This window comes from Tursiops truncatus, chromosome 4, assembly GCF_011762595.2.
Source record: "Tursiops truncatus isolate mTurTru1 chromosome 4, mTurTru1.mat.Y, whole genome shotgun sequence".
Lineage (NCBI taxonomy): Eukaryota > Metazoa > Chordata > Mammalia > Artiodactyla > Delphinidae > Tursiops > Tursiops truncatus.
This window is the reverse complement of record NC_047037.1, coordinates 118,544,681-118,561,117: the sequence shown is the minus strand read 5'-3', so window position 1 is coordinate 118,561,117 and position 16,437 is coordinate 118,544,681. Positions and strand designations below refer to the sequence as shown.

The window sequence follows — 16,437 nt, the reverse complement described above, 5'->3', positions numbered from 1 at the left end:
AGAAAGCAGGGGAAGCTATACTTATCTCAGGCAAAATAGACTTTAAGCCAAAAATGGTAACAAGAGACAAGGAAGCTCATTATATAATGATAAAGGGATCAATCCATCAAGAAGGTATAGCAATTGTTAGTGAATATGCACTCAACATTGGAACACTTAAATATACTAACAGATATGAAGGGAGAAATAGACAGTACAATAATAGTAGGGGATTTCAACATCCCACTTTCAACAGTGAATAGATCATCCAAACAGAAAATCAACAAGAAAATGATGGATTTGAACCAAACATTAGACCAAATGGACCTAAAAGATGTCTATAAAACATTCCATCCAACAGGAGCAAAATACACATTCTTCTCAAGTGCACATAGAACATTCTCAAGAATAAATCATATGATAGTACACAAAACTAGTCTTAATAAATTTAAGAAGATTGAAATTATACCAAGTATATTTCCTGACCTCAGTAGTATGAAACTAGAAATCAACAACACAAGGAAACCTGGAAAATTTACAAATATGTAAAAACTAAACAACACACTGCTCAACAGCCAACAAGTCAAAGAAGAAATCAAAAGAAAAATCAAAGACTACCACAAAACAAATAAAAATGGAAATATAACATACCAAAACCTACACTGCAAAAGCAGATCTGAGAGGGAAGTTTATGGTGATAAGTACATACATTAAGAAATTAGAAAGATCACAAATAAATAACCTTACTTTACACCTCAAAGAACCAGAAAAAGAAAAACAGCTTAAGCCCAAAGTTAGTAGAAGGAAGGAAATAATGAAATCAGAGTGGAAGTAAATAAAACAGAAACCATAAAACAATAGAAAATATAAATAAAACTAAATGCTTTTTTTAAAAAAAGATAAACAAAATTGATAAACCTTTAATGAGACTAAGAAAGAGAGAAGACTCAAATAAAATCAGAAATGTAAGAGGAAAAATGACAAACGATACTACAGAAATACACAGGATAATAAGAGACTACTATGAACAATTAGATATCAACAAGTTAGACAACCTGGAAGAAATGGATAAGTTCCTAGAATCATACAACCTACCACGAACGAAACAAGAAGAAACAGAATGTCTGAACAGGAAGAGTAAGGAGACTGAATCAGTAATCAAAACCCTCCCAACACAGAAAACCCCAAAACCAGATGGCTTCAATGGCAAATTCTAGCAAACACTTAGAGAAGAATTCATGCCAATCTTTCTCAAACTCTTCCAAAAAAAAAAAAAATGCAGAGAAGGGAACTCTTCTAAACCCATTCCACGAGACCAGTATTACCCTGATGCCAAAGCCAGATAAGGACAACACAAAAAAGAAAACTACAGGCCAATATTCCTGGTGAAAAAAGATGCAAAGTGTCTCAATAGGGCTTCCCTGGTGACGCAGTGGTTGAGAGTCCGCCTGCCGATGCAGGGGACACAGGTTCGTGCCCCGGTCCAGAAAGATCCCACATGCCACAGAGTGGCTGGGCCCGTGAGTCATGGCCGCTGAGCCTGCACGTCCAGAGCCTGTGCTCCACAATGGGAGAGGCCACAACAGTGAGAGGCCCATGTACAGAAAAAGAAAAGAAAAAAGTCTCAACAAATATTAGCAAGCCAAATACAAAAACGCATTAAAAGGATTATACACCATGATCAAGTAAGATTTATCTCTGGGATGCAGGGATGGTTCAACATATTCAAATTAATAAATGTGATAAACCACATTAGTAGGATGAAATATAAAAATCATATGATCATCTTAATAGATGTAGAAAAATAATTTTACAAAATATCCTTTCATAATAAAAACCCTAAGACTGGGTATAGAAGGAACATACTTCAACATAATAAAGGCCATATATGACAAACTCACAGCTACAGTTATATTCAATACCAAAAAAATTAAAAGCTTTTCCCCTAGAATCAGGAACAAGACAAGGGTGCCCACTCTCACCAATCTTATCTAACATAGTACTGAAGTCCTAGCTAGAGCAATCAGGCAAGATAAAGAAATAAAAGGCATTCATATTGGAAAGGAAGAAGTAAAATTGTCATTATTTGCAGTGATATGATCTTATATATTGAAAATCCCAAAGATTCAACTTAAAATCTGTTGGAACTAATTAATGAATTCAGTAAAACTGCAGGATATAAAGTTAATACACAGAAGTCAGTTACATTTCTATACACTAACAGTGAAACATCTAAAAAAGAAATAAAGAAGCTGTCCGTTTACAATAGTATCAACACAATAAAACATTTAGGAATAAATTTAACCAAGGATGTGAAAGATCTGTACAATAAAAACTACAAGACTTTGTTCAAAGAAATCAAAGAAGACACAAATAGAAAGACATCTTTTGTTCATGGAAGAGTTTATATTGTTAAAATGTCCATTCTACCCAAAGACATCTATAGATTCAACACAGTCTCTATCAAAATTCCAAAGGCATTTTTCACAGAAATATAAAAAATGATCCTAAAATTTGTATAGAATCACAAAAGACCATGAATAACTAAAGAAATCATGAAGAAGAAAACCACAGGCACCACACTTCCTGATTTCAAACTACTACGAAGATATAATAATTAAAACAGTATGGTACTGGTATAAAAATAGACACAGATCAGTGGAACAGAACAGAGAGCCCAGAATCAAACCCCTATATGTATGGTCAACTAATATTTGGTAAGGAAGTCAAGAACATCCAATGGGAAAAGGATAGTCTCTTCAACAAATGGTGTTTGAAAAACTGAATAATCACATGCAGAAAAATGAAATGAAATTAGACCCATATCTTAACACTACTCACAAAATTAACTCCAAATGGATCAAAGACTTAAATACAAGACCTGATATTGTAAAACTCCTAGAAGAAAACATAGGGAAGAAGCTCTTTTACATTGGTCTTGGCAATGATTTTTTTTTTTTTTTTTGGATATAACACCAAAAGCACAAACAACAACAGAAAAAAAAATTAAAACTACATCAAGCTTAAAAGCTTCTGCAGTGCAAAAGAAACAATTAACAAAGTACAGCGACAATCTACAGAGTGGGAGAGAATATTTGCAAACCATGTATCAGATAAGGGGTTAATATTGAAAATTTATAAAGAACTCATATAACTCAATAACAACAAACAAACAATGTTTGACTGAAAAATGGACAGAGGAACTAAATAGACATTTTTCCAAAGAAGGCATCTAAATGACCAACAGGTACATGAAAAGGTGCTCAAGATCACTAATCATCAGGGAAATGCAAATCAAAACCACAATGAGATATTACCTCAGACTTATGAGAATGACTGTCATCAAGAAGACAAAAGATAACTGTTGGTGAGAAGAAAAAAGAACCCTTGTGCACAGTTGGTGGGTTTGTAGTTTCGTCCAGTCACTTTGGAGAACAGTATGGAGGTTCCTCAAAAAATTAAATATAGGACAACTGTATGATCCAGCAATCCCACTTCTGGGTATATATACAAAGGAAATGAAAACAGGTAATTGAAGAGATATATGCACTCCCATGTTTATTGCAGAATTGTTTACAATAGCCAAGATATGGAAACAATCTAAATGTCCAGCAACAACAGATGAATGGATACACAAAATGGAATACTATTTAACCATGAGAAAAAAGGAAATCCTGCCATTTGCAACAACATGGATGGACCCCAACATGATGCTAAATGAGATAAGTCAGACAGAGAAAGACAAACACTGCATGATATCCCTTATATGTGGAATCTAAAAAACAAAGAAACAAACAAAAAAATGGATTCAAAACAACAGAGTGAAATGGTGGCTACCAAAACCTGGGGAGGGGGATGCATAGGGGGAGAGGAAGAGCTGTTGTTTAAGGGTAACTAACTTGCAGCTAGTAGATAAATAAGTCCTAGAGATCTATTACACATTGAAGACAACAAAGCTGTATTAAAAACATTAGGCTTGCTAAAGACTGGGTCTTAAGTGATCCCACCACTAGAAGAAATGATAATTATGTAATGTGATAGAGGTGTTAGCTACTGGTACAATGACAATCATATTGCAATATAAATATATCAAATCAATATGTACTGCACCTTTAGCTTACACAATGTTATATGTTAATTACATCTCAAAAATAAATAAATAACACCACAAAGTTCACTGTTCATACTAATATTCAGGCATTTTTCTTGAATAAGGGTTCCTTTGATTGTTACAAGACTTTGGTTAATTACCAAATTCTGAAAGAGTTGATTCTGACCAATTATGCCAGTGTTTTCACTGCTTTTAGGAGGTTTTATTCCACTATTCTAGAAGTGCTTCTCCATGGTTCCTTTTTGAGGAGAATGATATTTATAGACCATAATATGGTTCTGGAAATGCTCATTGCTATTGCTCTTTGGTCTTCTATTCTTTCTAGACTGTCTCTGCTTTAGGACTGGAATATGAAAATTAAAATAATAACACTTCATAAGTTCAATACATTTAGTCCATACTTTAGGACTACAGGATTTTTACTTATTTTTATCAACCTCAATCTGTATTTACTTTCTCCCATAATGAAAACCATAGATCTCAACAAAACCAAGAAATTTTTGTTAGCATATTATTGGGATAGATTCCTAGAAGTAGGATTACTAGGTCAAAGGGTAAACATATACATAGTTTTGCTAGATATTGTCAACTCCGCCTTCACAGAGATTGAACCAGTTTGCATTCCTACCGCAAATACACAAGCATGTCCTTTTCCCCCACTGACACACCAACAGAATATGTTGTCAAACATTTAGATTTTGACACTGAGAAATAGTATCCCGTGTAGTTTTTTTTTTTAATTCTTTAAAGTCTATTTATATTACAAGTGTTCTTTTTTATTGAAATATATTTGACATATAACACTGTGTACATTTAAGGTGTACAACAAGTTGATTTGATATATTTATATACTGTAGTACGATTGCCATTGTGACGATAGTTGGCACCTCTATCATGTCACATATCCGTGTAGTTTTTTTTAATGAAAAAAAATCTTCGTTAGAGTGTTATAAAATGTAAGGTGCTATAATATTATAATATAGGTAGTTTGCAATAAAATTTTATTAAACAATTACAAAAGATTTTAGTTGTAACAGATTCTCTCTTTTAAGCCTGACCATTCTCTACATTACATTGAACTTTGTCTTGAGTAGGTTTTTTGTTTTGTTTTTATTATCCGTTACCATACAAAGATATTACATTATTATTGACTATATTCCCCATACTATGCATTTTGTACCCATGACTCATTCGTTTTGTAACTGGAAGTTTGTACCACTTAATTTCCCTTACCTGTTTCTCTCATCCCCCTACCCCCCTCCCTCTGGTAACTACCTGTTTTTTCTCTGTATCTTTGATTCTGTTTCTGTTTTATGTTTGCTATTTTGTTTTGTTTTTTAGATTCCACATACAGGAAATCATACGGGATTTGTGTTTCTCTGTCTGACTTATTTCACTTAACGTAATATCCTCTAGGTCCATCCATGTTGTCGCAAATGGCAAGCTTTCATCATGTTTTATGGCTGAGTAATAGTCCATTGTATTATATACCACATCTTCTCTATCCATTCATTTATCAATGGGCAATTAGGTTGTTTCCATATCTTGTCTATACTCAATAATGCTGCAATGAACAGGGGTGCATATATCTTTTCAAATTAGTGCTTTTGTTTTCTTTGGTAAATACCCAGGAGTGAAATTGCTGGATTGAATGGAAGTTCTATTTTTAATTTCTTGAGGAAACTCCATACTGTTTTTCATAGTGACTGCACCAATTTACAGGCTCACAAACAGTGCATTAGGGTTCCCTTTTCTCGACAACACTTGTTATTTGTTGTCTTTTTGATAATAGTCATTCTGAGAGATGTAAAGTGATACCTCTTTGTGGTTTTCATTTGCATTTCCCTGAGTATTAGTGGTATTGAGCATCTTTTCACATTCTTATTCGTCACTTGTGTATCTTCTTTGTAAAAATGTCTACTCAGGTCCTAGGCACAGTTTTAATTGGGTTTTTTTTTTTATGTTGAAGTGTACGAGTTCTTTGTATATTTGGGGTATTAACTCCTTACCAGATATATCATTTGCAAATATCTTCTCCTAATAAGTAGGCAGCCTTTTCATTTTGTTGACAGTTTACTTCACTGTGCAAAAACATTTTAGCTTGATGTCATCCCATTTGTTTATTTTTGCTTTTTTTTCTCTTGCCTGAGGACGCATATCCAAGAAACTATTGCTAAGACTGATGTCAAAGAGTGTACTGTCTATGTTTTATTCTAGTTTTATGGTTTCAGGTCTTACATTTAAGTATTTAATCCATTTTGAATTTATTTTTGTATATGGTATGAGAAAGTAGTCCAGTTTGATTCTTTTGTACATAGCTGTTCAGTTTTCCCAACACCATTTATTGAAGAGGCTTTCGTTTTCCTATTTTATATTCTTGCCTCCTTTTTATAGATTAATTGACCATATAAGTGTGTTTTTTTCTGGCCTCTCTATTCTGTTACATTGCATTGATCTATGTGTCTGTCTTTGTGCCAGTACCATACTGTTTACGTTACTGAAGCTTTGCATTATAGTTTGAAATGAGGAAGCATGATGCCTCTAGCTTTGTTCTTCTTCTCAAGATTGTTTTGGCTATACAGCATCTTTTGTTTGTCCATACAAACATTCCTCATGAGGATCACATACTGGGCCACAAACAAGTTTCAGTAAGTTTAAGAAGACTGAAATCATATCAAGCATTTTTCTGACCACAATGCTATGAGACTAGAAATCAACTACAAGAAAAAATGCAAAACACACAAACACATAAATGCTAAAAACATGCTACTGAACAAGCAATGGGTCACTAAAGAAATCAAAGGGAAATCAAAAAATACCTGGAGAAAAATAAAAATGAAAAACACAAGATCCAAAATCTGTGGAATGTAGCAAAAGCAGTTCTAAGAGAGAAGTTTATAGCACTACAAGCCTACCTCAGGAAACAAGAATAATCTCATATAAAAAACACCTAACCTCACACCTAAAGGAATTAGAAAATGAAGAACAAATAAACCCAAAGTTAGTAGAAGGGAAGAAATAATAAAGATCAGAATGGAAATAAATGAAATAGAGACCAAAGAAACTACAGGAAAAAGATTAATGAAACTAAGAGTTGGTTCTTCGAAGAGATAAACAAAATTGATAAACCTTTAGCCAGACTCATAAAAAAAAGGAGAGGGCCCAAATAAACAAAATTAGAAATAAAAAAGGAGAAGTTACAACTTACACCACAGAAATACTGAAGATCATAAGAGATTAGTGTGGACAATTATACACCAATTTAAAAAAAACAACCTAGAAAAAATGAACAAATTCCTAGAAATGTACAATCTCCCAAGACCAAATCAGGAAGAAATAGAAAATATGGAAAGACCAATTACCAGTAATGAAACTGAATTAATTAAAAAAAAACAAAAAAACAAAAAACTCCCAACAAACAAGGGTTCAGGACCAGACAACTTCACAGGTGAATTCTACCAAACATTTAGAGAGGAGTTAATACCTATCCTTCTCAAACTATTTCAAAAAATTGTAGAGGAAGGACTGCTTCCAAACTCTTTCTAGGAGGCCAGCATCACCCTGATAACAAAACCAGATAAAGACATCAAAAAAAAAGAAAAAGAAAAGAAAAGAAAAAATTTACAGGCCAATATCACTGATGAACATAGATGCAAAAATTCTCAACAAAATATTAGCAAATCAGAACCCTAGTGTAGTTTTATTTTGTAATTCTCTCATTTTCAAAACAAAAAAAGTTTAACATATTTTTATTAGGTTGAAAGCCATTTGCATTTTTTCCTGTGAAGTATCTGTTCTACTCTCTAATTCATTTTTTAATGAGGCTACTAGTCTTTTTCTTCTTTTTAAAAAAGTTACTTATGTAAGTTACAATTTCTTTTTTCAATTCTGCTATTTGTTCTTTTACTTTGTTTTGATGCTTTTTTACATGCAAGAAAAGCATTTTTTTAAATCATCAAATTTATCAATATATTTTCTTAATACTTCTAGATATTAAGTTGCAGTGAGAAAAGTTTCTTGCCACTTTTAGATTATAGAAGTGTTCATTTATGTTTCCCTCTAGTTACTGCATGGTTTTATATTTTACATTTGACCCTGATTCATTTGGAATTTATCTGGTGAATGGTGTAAGAAATGAATGAGAGCAGAGTTCTTAGCTTTTTTTTTTTTTTGGCTGATATTTTCCAAGTACCCACAACAAGTAACTAGCCCATATTAGGGGCTCTGAAAATATTCAGTGAGTGTATGACTAAGTGAATAAGAGGAAGTTAGGAATAAACATTCATTTAACAACTAAAACACCCCAGGTGATTTAACTTACATTATTTCAGTAAATCTTTATAACAACCCTCTAAGGTGTTTTTGTTTGCGAATTTTTTTAATCATTAAAGAGGAAACAAGTCCAGAGAAATGAGGCACTTGGTTCAAGACTGAACCACCGGTGAGTGGTAGAGCTGTAAACCAGTGTGCCATTCTTGATTTGTCTGACTCACCATGCGTGCATGTACATGGATGTTCACTGCAGGGCAGTGTGCTTTTCAAGATCCTAGATCTGGATTTAGACAGATTTATAGGCTCTTACCTTATCTCCACCACTTTCTAGTCCTGGCCAATTTATTTAACTCTCTATGCCTTGGGGTTTTGTTTTTGTTTTGTTTTTAATCTATGATATTGTTCCTACTTCATAAATTTATTGTGAGAACTAAATGAGAAAATGCATGCAAAAGTCTTAGATCATGGTACATGTAAGGGCTTGGTAAATATTAGTCACTGTTATTTATTCACTTTCTCTTTTCTACCTTTCTTCCACTGGTTTGATCATCAAATATCCAAAACATCTTTAAAGGGTTTGGTTATATGCAACGCAGCCAATTTCTTTCTACTGTGTGCTTTCAGGTATATCACTTTCCCAACAGCCCTCTTGACAGTGTACACTTAAAATTCTTACCATTGAAATTTTTAGAATTTTTTAAAAGTCTTAAAATTCTAACCCACTAATGGTTTAGCTCTAAGGTAGCTACCTTATTTTTGGAAAGGCATAGTTAAAATACATTTGAGCATAAGGAACCAGACAAGTTAACGGTATCAGCTGGATGCAATGTTTGACCCTCAGGGGATAAACACAAGAGGGGCATATTTCCAAGTACAAGGTTAGCAGTGACATATCAAGACGGCTAAGGATGTTGGGCAGCAGCATATTGGGGAAGGGTCAAAGAGAGCACATGGGGTGGTGAGCTATTTCGTGTTCAACTCTATTTCATGTTCCAAAGCTTAGACCTGTGTTCCTTGTGCTTGACCTACATGTTCAGAAATCCTCCCCACTACCTCTTCATACAGCCAACATTATCCTTCTTCTTAGGGTATATACCTGGATCATTTTATAAGCAACTCCCCTGGCCTCACCCGTGGTCAGTGCTGTGAACACCACACTATGGGCAGTCTGAAGTTGGGACTGAAAATAGGAAGCCGACTCTTGAATCAGCCTCCAACCAGTCTGATAATCTTATGGGGTAAGCAAGCAGGGGGTTACCTCAACCATATATGGGTCCTTACCTACTACCTTTCAGCCCAGCCTTTGGATCTGGAACAGAAAGAAGATCACCAGTAGACTGGGGATTAGGCAGGGCAAGGGTGGGAGGAAGGGATTACAAAGGATGCGAGGAAACTTGGGGAATGATGGATATGTTCATTATCTTGAGAGTGGTGATGCTATTATGAGTGGATGACTACATCAAAGTTTATCAAATCATATACATTAAACATATGCCATTTATCATATGTCAAATACACTTCAAAAAGGCTGTTTTTAAAAAATAGTCATGGAATTAAAAAATAAATAAAAGCATACAAAACAAAAGAGAGAGAGATTTAGGAGTTAAAATTGACCTGGTTGGGTGACTAGTTAGTGAAGCAGGCTAAGCTGACTTTCCCATCTTGCTTGGAGAACCAGGGTATGGGAGAGAGGCACAAGTTTGAAGTGAGAGAGGTATGTGAAAGGATTCTGAAAACTGTAGGGAAAAAAAGTACCAATACTAGTAAGAAGTACTTATTTTTCTAGATGCTGAACATACAACTGTTTTAATTTTATTTTCTTGTGTTAAGAACATCATCATGAGATCTATCTTATCAAATTTTAAGTGCAAAATACATTATTGTTGACTACAGACACAATGTTGTACAGCAGTCATCTAGAGTTTATTCATTTTACATAACTGAAACTTTATACATGTTGATTAGTAACTCCCCATTTCACCCTCCTGCAGCCCCTGGCATCCATCATTCCACTTCCTGATTCTATGAATTTGACTAATTTAGTTATCTCCTATAAGTAGAATCATGCAGTATTTGTCCTTCTGTTATATGCTTTTTCAATTTAGCGTAATGTCCTAAAGGTCTATCCAAAGTATAGTTAACTGTCCTCCCAAGACAGAAAAGCTATGAAAGGAAGCACAAAATTAATACTTGAGCAGTGGCAGAAACGAGTGCTAGGGGAACTCAGAGTGCGCTGTTCTGCTATTGAGTGGTAATGGAAGCCTGCTTCACTCCTTCCTGAGTTAATTAGTTAGAAAAAAATGTCAGTCCCATACAGGCACAGTGTCAAGTTAATTACATGAAATATAAGACCCATTTGAGTTGCATTTGCTAAAATCTTAGAAGCATTCCAGTATTAGTGATTGCTTTATACTTTTACTGAAAGAGTGATTTATGATTAGAAAAATGGTGGATAAAACTAATTCATAACAGAAGCTCATAACTTTTAGAATAAAGTCTTAATAATAAGATTTTTGACAAATATTTGAGGACATTAATTAGTGTTTTTGAGGAGGGACCAGTAATTGAAAGGCGTTGTCTGTCTTATTACCCTCTACCTTTGAGTTATTTGCATTCGTCTCATTCAAACTACCAGCCCAGTAAGGATGGAATGCTTGTCTCATTTCTGTATCTCCCAGACAGCTCCCTAAACTGTCCCTAAACAGAGCTTTGAAAGAGGTGATGCTGAATAAATATTTATTGAATGGACTGGGATAGATGCCCTCTTATCCAAAGCAATCATGTACTTTTTCAATTAATAAAAAAATTTAGGGCTTCCCTGGTGGCACAGTGGTTGAGAGTCTGCCTGCTGATGCAGGGGACACGGGTTCGTGCCCCGGTCTGGGAAGATCCCACATGCCGCGGAGCGGCTGGGCCCATGAGCCATGGCCGCTGAGCCTGCGCGTCCGGAGCCTGTGCTCCACAAAGGGAGAAGCCACAACAGTGAGAGGCCCGTGTACCGCAAAAAGAAAAAAAAAAAAAAATTTAATTAAAGCTGGAAGTCATTAACATAGAATATGCATGTGCTTCAAACATTGTATTTTAATTGAAAATAATGTAAGTACACATTAACTCCCCAGGTTTTAATGTAGACACAAGGTCTTCTTACCCTGTTGTCTTTTATGTATAAACCACAACACACATGGTATATGAATTCAGGATTCGATTTCTTTAAAGTGGAGTGAAAACTTAAAGGCTCCTGTGAAGCAAGCCAATGCAGAAATAGAATGAGAATTTTCTCTTAAGTTTGTAAGATTTCTTGCTTAAAGCTAGAATAACAGCAATTTCTAAACAATTTACCTTTACTAAATTTTCCAAATTCAATTTAATTTCATAATAGCAACTCTTTTCCTTTTAAAATTCATATTTCATTGCTTTATTGGATATTTAATAAAAGTCATATTATAAGTCATGTGTTCATTGCTTTTCTCTCCTACTAAAATATAAGCTACATGAATATACAAAATTCATCAGTCTTGCTTATCAATCTATTCTGAGGGAGAATGTGCCAGAGTAGTTTCATTCATTCATTTTTGTACAAATGGTTAAAATGTAATTGGCAGAAACAGGACTAGAAACAGATACAACTGACTATATTGTATACATTAACCTAACAACCAAGGTAGCAAGAGGAGCCTCTGAGCTATGAGCCTTTGGTTTGCATCAGGCATCAGTCCATATGTCATACAAAGGGAATGGAACTGCCATTTAATCTAGTGGATGGTTAGATGTTTCTTAAATTACAGAACTTCCCAGTATTTATTTCACCATAGCATCAAGGAAAATAACACTGTTAAAAATATTAGAGTAAATGATCTGACAGTTCTGAGAGCTCTAGCTGCCCAAGTCTCTGTCCAGCCATCCCAAGGGCTGAGGCACTCAATAACCCATCGGTGAACACTTGCTGCAGGTTGGGAAGTTCTGACTCAAAGCTTATACTTTTATGACAGCTTCTGAAGTGGCCCAGATATCATCACCTCCTACACCATTGCTATTGATAGTGGAGCACTGCTATAGCCAGACCAGGTTTCCATTCCTTTTGGGTCCTAGTGCCTTGCTGGCTGACTCCTTCAGGGAGTCAGTGTCAGTGTCACTACTTGTTGAAGCTCTGGCTATCTACAAAAATGTGAGCCAAATGGAGGCTCCTGCCCTGGCTTCCCCTGGGGATCTACTTTCTGTTGACATACTTGCTCATTCAACCAGGCCACAGTGATTCCTTACCAAACAAAGGAGAAGGATCCTTCTCTCACTGTCACTCATTCAGAGGTGTTGCAGAGCAAAACTGGTTGAGCCCCAAATGCTGCAGCTTTCCAGTAGGAGATATATTTAAATTCACCCACATCCTTTTCTCCAAGAAGTACCCACTTCAGCTGGGTGGTGGCATCTGGATGGTGCCCTGGATCAACTCTCCCCACTCCACGATGACCCAGGGCCTGTTGTTCACCTCAGACTCCTCTCTCCAACTTCTCTTTTTTAAAAACCTGGTTTTGATTAGGGATCCCTTAGTCTATCTGATGCTATCTTTCAATCCCAAAAGAAAAAACAAAAGAGAAAAGACCCAATCTTGAATTAATCTAGAAATGAGATGGTACTAGAATGGTACTGATCTGAACTAGAATGGTGGCAATAAAAATAGAGGTAAGTGGACAAATCATAGAGATATTTAGAAGACAGATTCAATGGGACTTGGTGATTAGGTGGAGGGAGAGGTATGGGAGCCAGGTCTTAGTTTAAGCAACTGTGTTGGATGCTGATACTACTAAATGAGACAGGGAGCGGGTGGGAGACAGCAAGAGAAATAGGTTAAAGGACATGTTGACTTTCACTTAAATTTGGAATATCCACATGAAGGTACCATATGGGTCAGCTCTAAGGAGAAAACTGCTCATATAAGGCACTGATATGCACTTGGTAATTGAATCCATGAGATTAGATCACTCAAGAAAGTTCTGTAAATTATGTAAAAGGAAGATTTTGAGTGCACTCCTAAATAACACCAAAATTTAAGGAATAGACAGAAGAAGATGAAAAAACAAAATATTCTTAAGGGGAAAGGTTAGAAAGTTAGGGGAAGTATTAAGGAATCCAAAGGATAAGAGCATTTCAAAGACAGTGAGTGGTCAAGACTGTCCAATGCCACTGAAAATACCCACTGGATTCAACTAGCAGATCGATTACTTTTCAAGAGCAGTTACAGTGAAGTGGTAAGAAAGACACTGCCCTCGTCTACCAATTCTAAGACCCATGGGGTGTAGATGATGAAACAGCTTGTATTTGAGAGAGCTGAAGGAGAAAGAGTGTTCTCCAAGTAGAAGAGCCTCAACTCTGGGACAATAAAAGAAAAATACAATAAAGAAATGAAGGATTTGTCTTTATTGTGGATCAGAAACAATAGAGAGCAGAGTGGAAAAGTTTGGGCAGAATGGGAGGTTAAGTCATGGGGGAAGAAGGCAGAAGGGAATAGCACTGTGAGAGAATATGAATCGGGGAGTAAAATTTTGAGGAATAAAAAAGAATGACATATAAGAAAGACTTCATGAGTTTAGCTGTCTACAAGTTCTCCAGATGAATAAGTCCTAGGGGAACTGAAATGGATGAGGGTGTGGAAAAAGGAAAGGAGGGCAAACAGATTCTCTGGAGTCGTAGAATAAGTCTGCCATGAGCTGGCTGGGAGTTCTGCTAAGAGGGAACTAGCAGTAGAACTATTTTTCACATGACTCTCACTCTTATTTAAGAAATTAGCAGCCTTTGATGGTAGGGAAGATGCTGTCAGATAGAATCCTGATTATTTGCACAAGATGCCAGAAAAAGGCTTTGAGTTCCAGGCTTCTGGCACAAAGTCTCCCAAGGAACAGTAATTGGTCTTTCCTGGGCTCTTCGAATTGTGTGCTAAGTGATCTCTCTTATTCACCTTCATCTCCTATAATCCATCCTTTACAACAGTTCTATGAATCTTTAATGCAAGTATGACTGCATCAGTTATGCATTGCTGCATAACACATCACCCCATAACTTAGTGCCTTAAAACAATGGCATTTATTTAACTTAGAAAGCCTTGGGAGGCCATTTGGGCTGGGTTATTGAAGATCTTCTGCCAGCCTCAGAAGGATTCACTCAAATATTTGCTGTCAGCTGGGCACTGTCACTCTCACTCACATGTCTGGCAATTGGCTGGGTGTCACCAGCTCTCTGCTGGTCTTGCCTTAAATGACTGAAACAACTGGAGCTCCTCTTCTTCCAGATCTATTTACTGAATTCCTACTATACCTTCAATACCTAGGTCAGACGTCACTTCTTTATGAAGCCTTAAATGACTCTGCAAAACAGGTATTTACACCAATCCTCAGGGCTTCCACGAGCCATTACACATATCTCTAATAGCAATTCTTTCAATGTATCATCATTGCTATCATATGTGCACATACCCTCACCAGACTGTTAAGGGCAAAGACTTCATCTTTTCATTCACTTTGGCTGGCATGGTGTTTGTTTGCATCAAAGAAACACTCAATAAGTGTTTTGGGTGAAAGGATACCTGATTATGTGCTATCTTACACCTCCTTGAGGATTCAGAAGGGCTAATGGTATAGAGAGGGTTCTGCTGAGTGAGCTATACTCCCAGAGTGAGTATAAAGTTCCCCTCTAGTGTTGAACAGATCACTGCTTTAGTGGCAGCCAAGGAGACTGCAAAATAAGGAATAGGCTAAAATATATTGGAAACAAAAGTACAGTTTCTTTACAGACATGAACGTAGATTAATTGATTTCCTTGAAATTAATTTAAGTGGTAGTATAAATAAATAATTGATGAAGAATCTCTTGCCAGTGGACTGAAGGTATATTATAAACTATTGCATACTGCACAAAAGCAAAAATGCCATGCCACTTTGTGATTAAAGTGTCTAAACCAGACTACATAGCTTAAAAAATAATACTAACCTGTCTTTTTGTAATGGTTGAGAAAACTGAAACTGTAACTGGTGACATGAAATAACAAGGAAGTTAGTTCTCCTATAAGGAAAATCTGTATCATTTAATAATAGTAGGCTCTCCAGGGGCCTAGCCAACAACCTCATCTTGATTAGCGGACCATATACACAACTAACAAAAAAAATAACTGAATAAATATGTGTAACTTCTCAATGAATGCATAAGGCTAGTTGAAGCTGATAAATTAAAGCAGAAATGTGAATTGAATTTGTATCAGCTCCTCTGCCTCCATCACCAGGTGTTTTGAATTTAGCATGAAAATATCTACAGTCTAAAATATGAAAGTCTCCTTCCACAATTGGGAATCTTCTGTGAGTTACTATAAAGAATCTCTAGGAACTAGTCATACTCTGTTGCACCAGTTCATTCACTTGATATATCTCTCAGACATGGAGAGGGTAGATGAGTGGAAGCTCAATACTGTTCTATAATTCTAATTCTGGCATGTTATACTTGAATACACACCTAGCATGGCAGCTCTCCTAGCTTGAATCTAAGTGAGGTGCAGACTTTTCTTGGACATCTCTGGAGAACTTATAGAGCAGCAGGACAAGAGAATTCTAAGGGAGCTTCTGAAGAAAAACAAATCCTGAAGAAGGAAGGAGCCAGTGAGTTTACTTTAATAAGTAAAAGCAATGAAAACCAAAAGCCTTGGTCATCGGAAGAGAGGGAGTATCTTAAGCACATTGAATTCTGTTACTTGGGTCTGTCCCATGTTCTCGTGCACTATGACTCATGATTTGTACTTACAAAATGAGGAATTTTAAATTATTCCAAGTACAGGTGAACAAACAACAGTGATTTCCCCCACCCCCATTCTAAAGCATGTTACAAAAAGACAACCTATTTTATACTTTTGTGTCATGAAGACCCCAATCTTCAGTGATGGTGCCTGGCAGGGCTCAGCTCCAACTATTGGCTGGGATGTGTAGAATGGCCTGGTCCCTCTTTCCCCAAATGGCTTCTTCCAAGCATGGTAACTGGGGCCCAGAAAGAACCATTCCAAGAGGCAGAAACTGCAGATCTCTTAAGGCCCAACCTCAGACA

The 16,437-nt window shown here is 36.0% G+C and overlaps 1 protein-coding gene across 10 annotated transcripts in view; it reads right to left on the bottom strand.

Moving 5' to 3' along the window:
* The window catches only part of CHODL (chondrolectin), a 348,559-nt gene that overhangs the window by 146,768 nt on the left and 185,354 nt on the right, over positions 1–16,437 (bottom strand). The window lies entirely within an intron of this gene.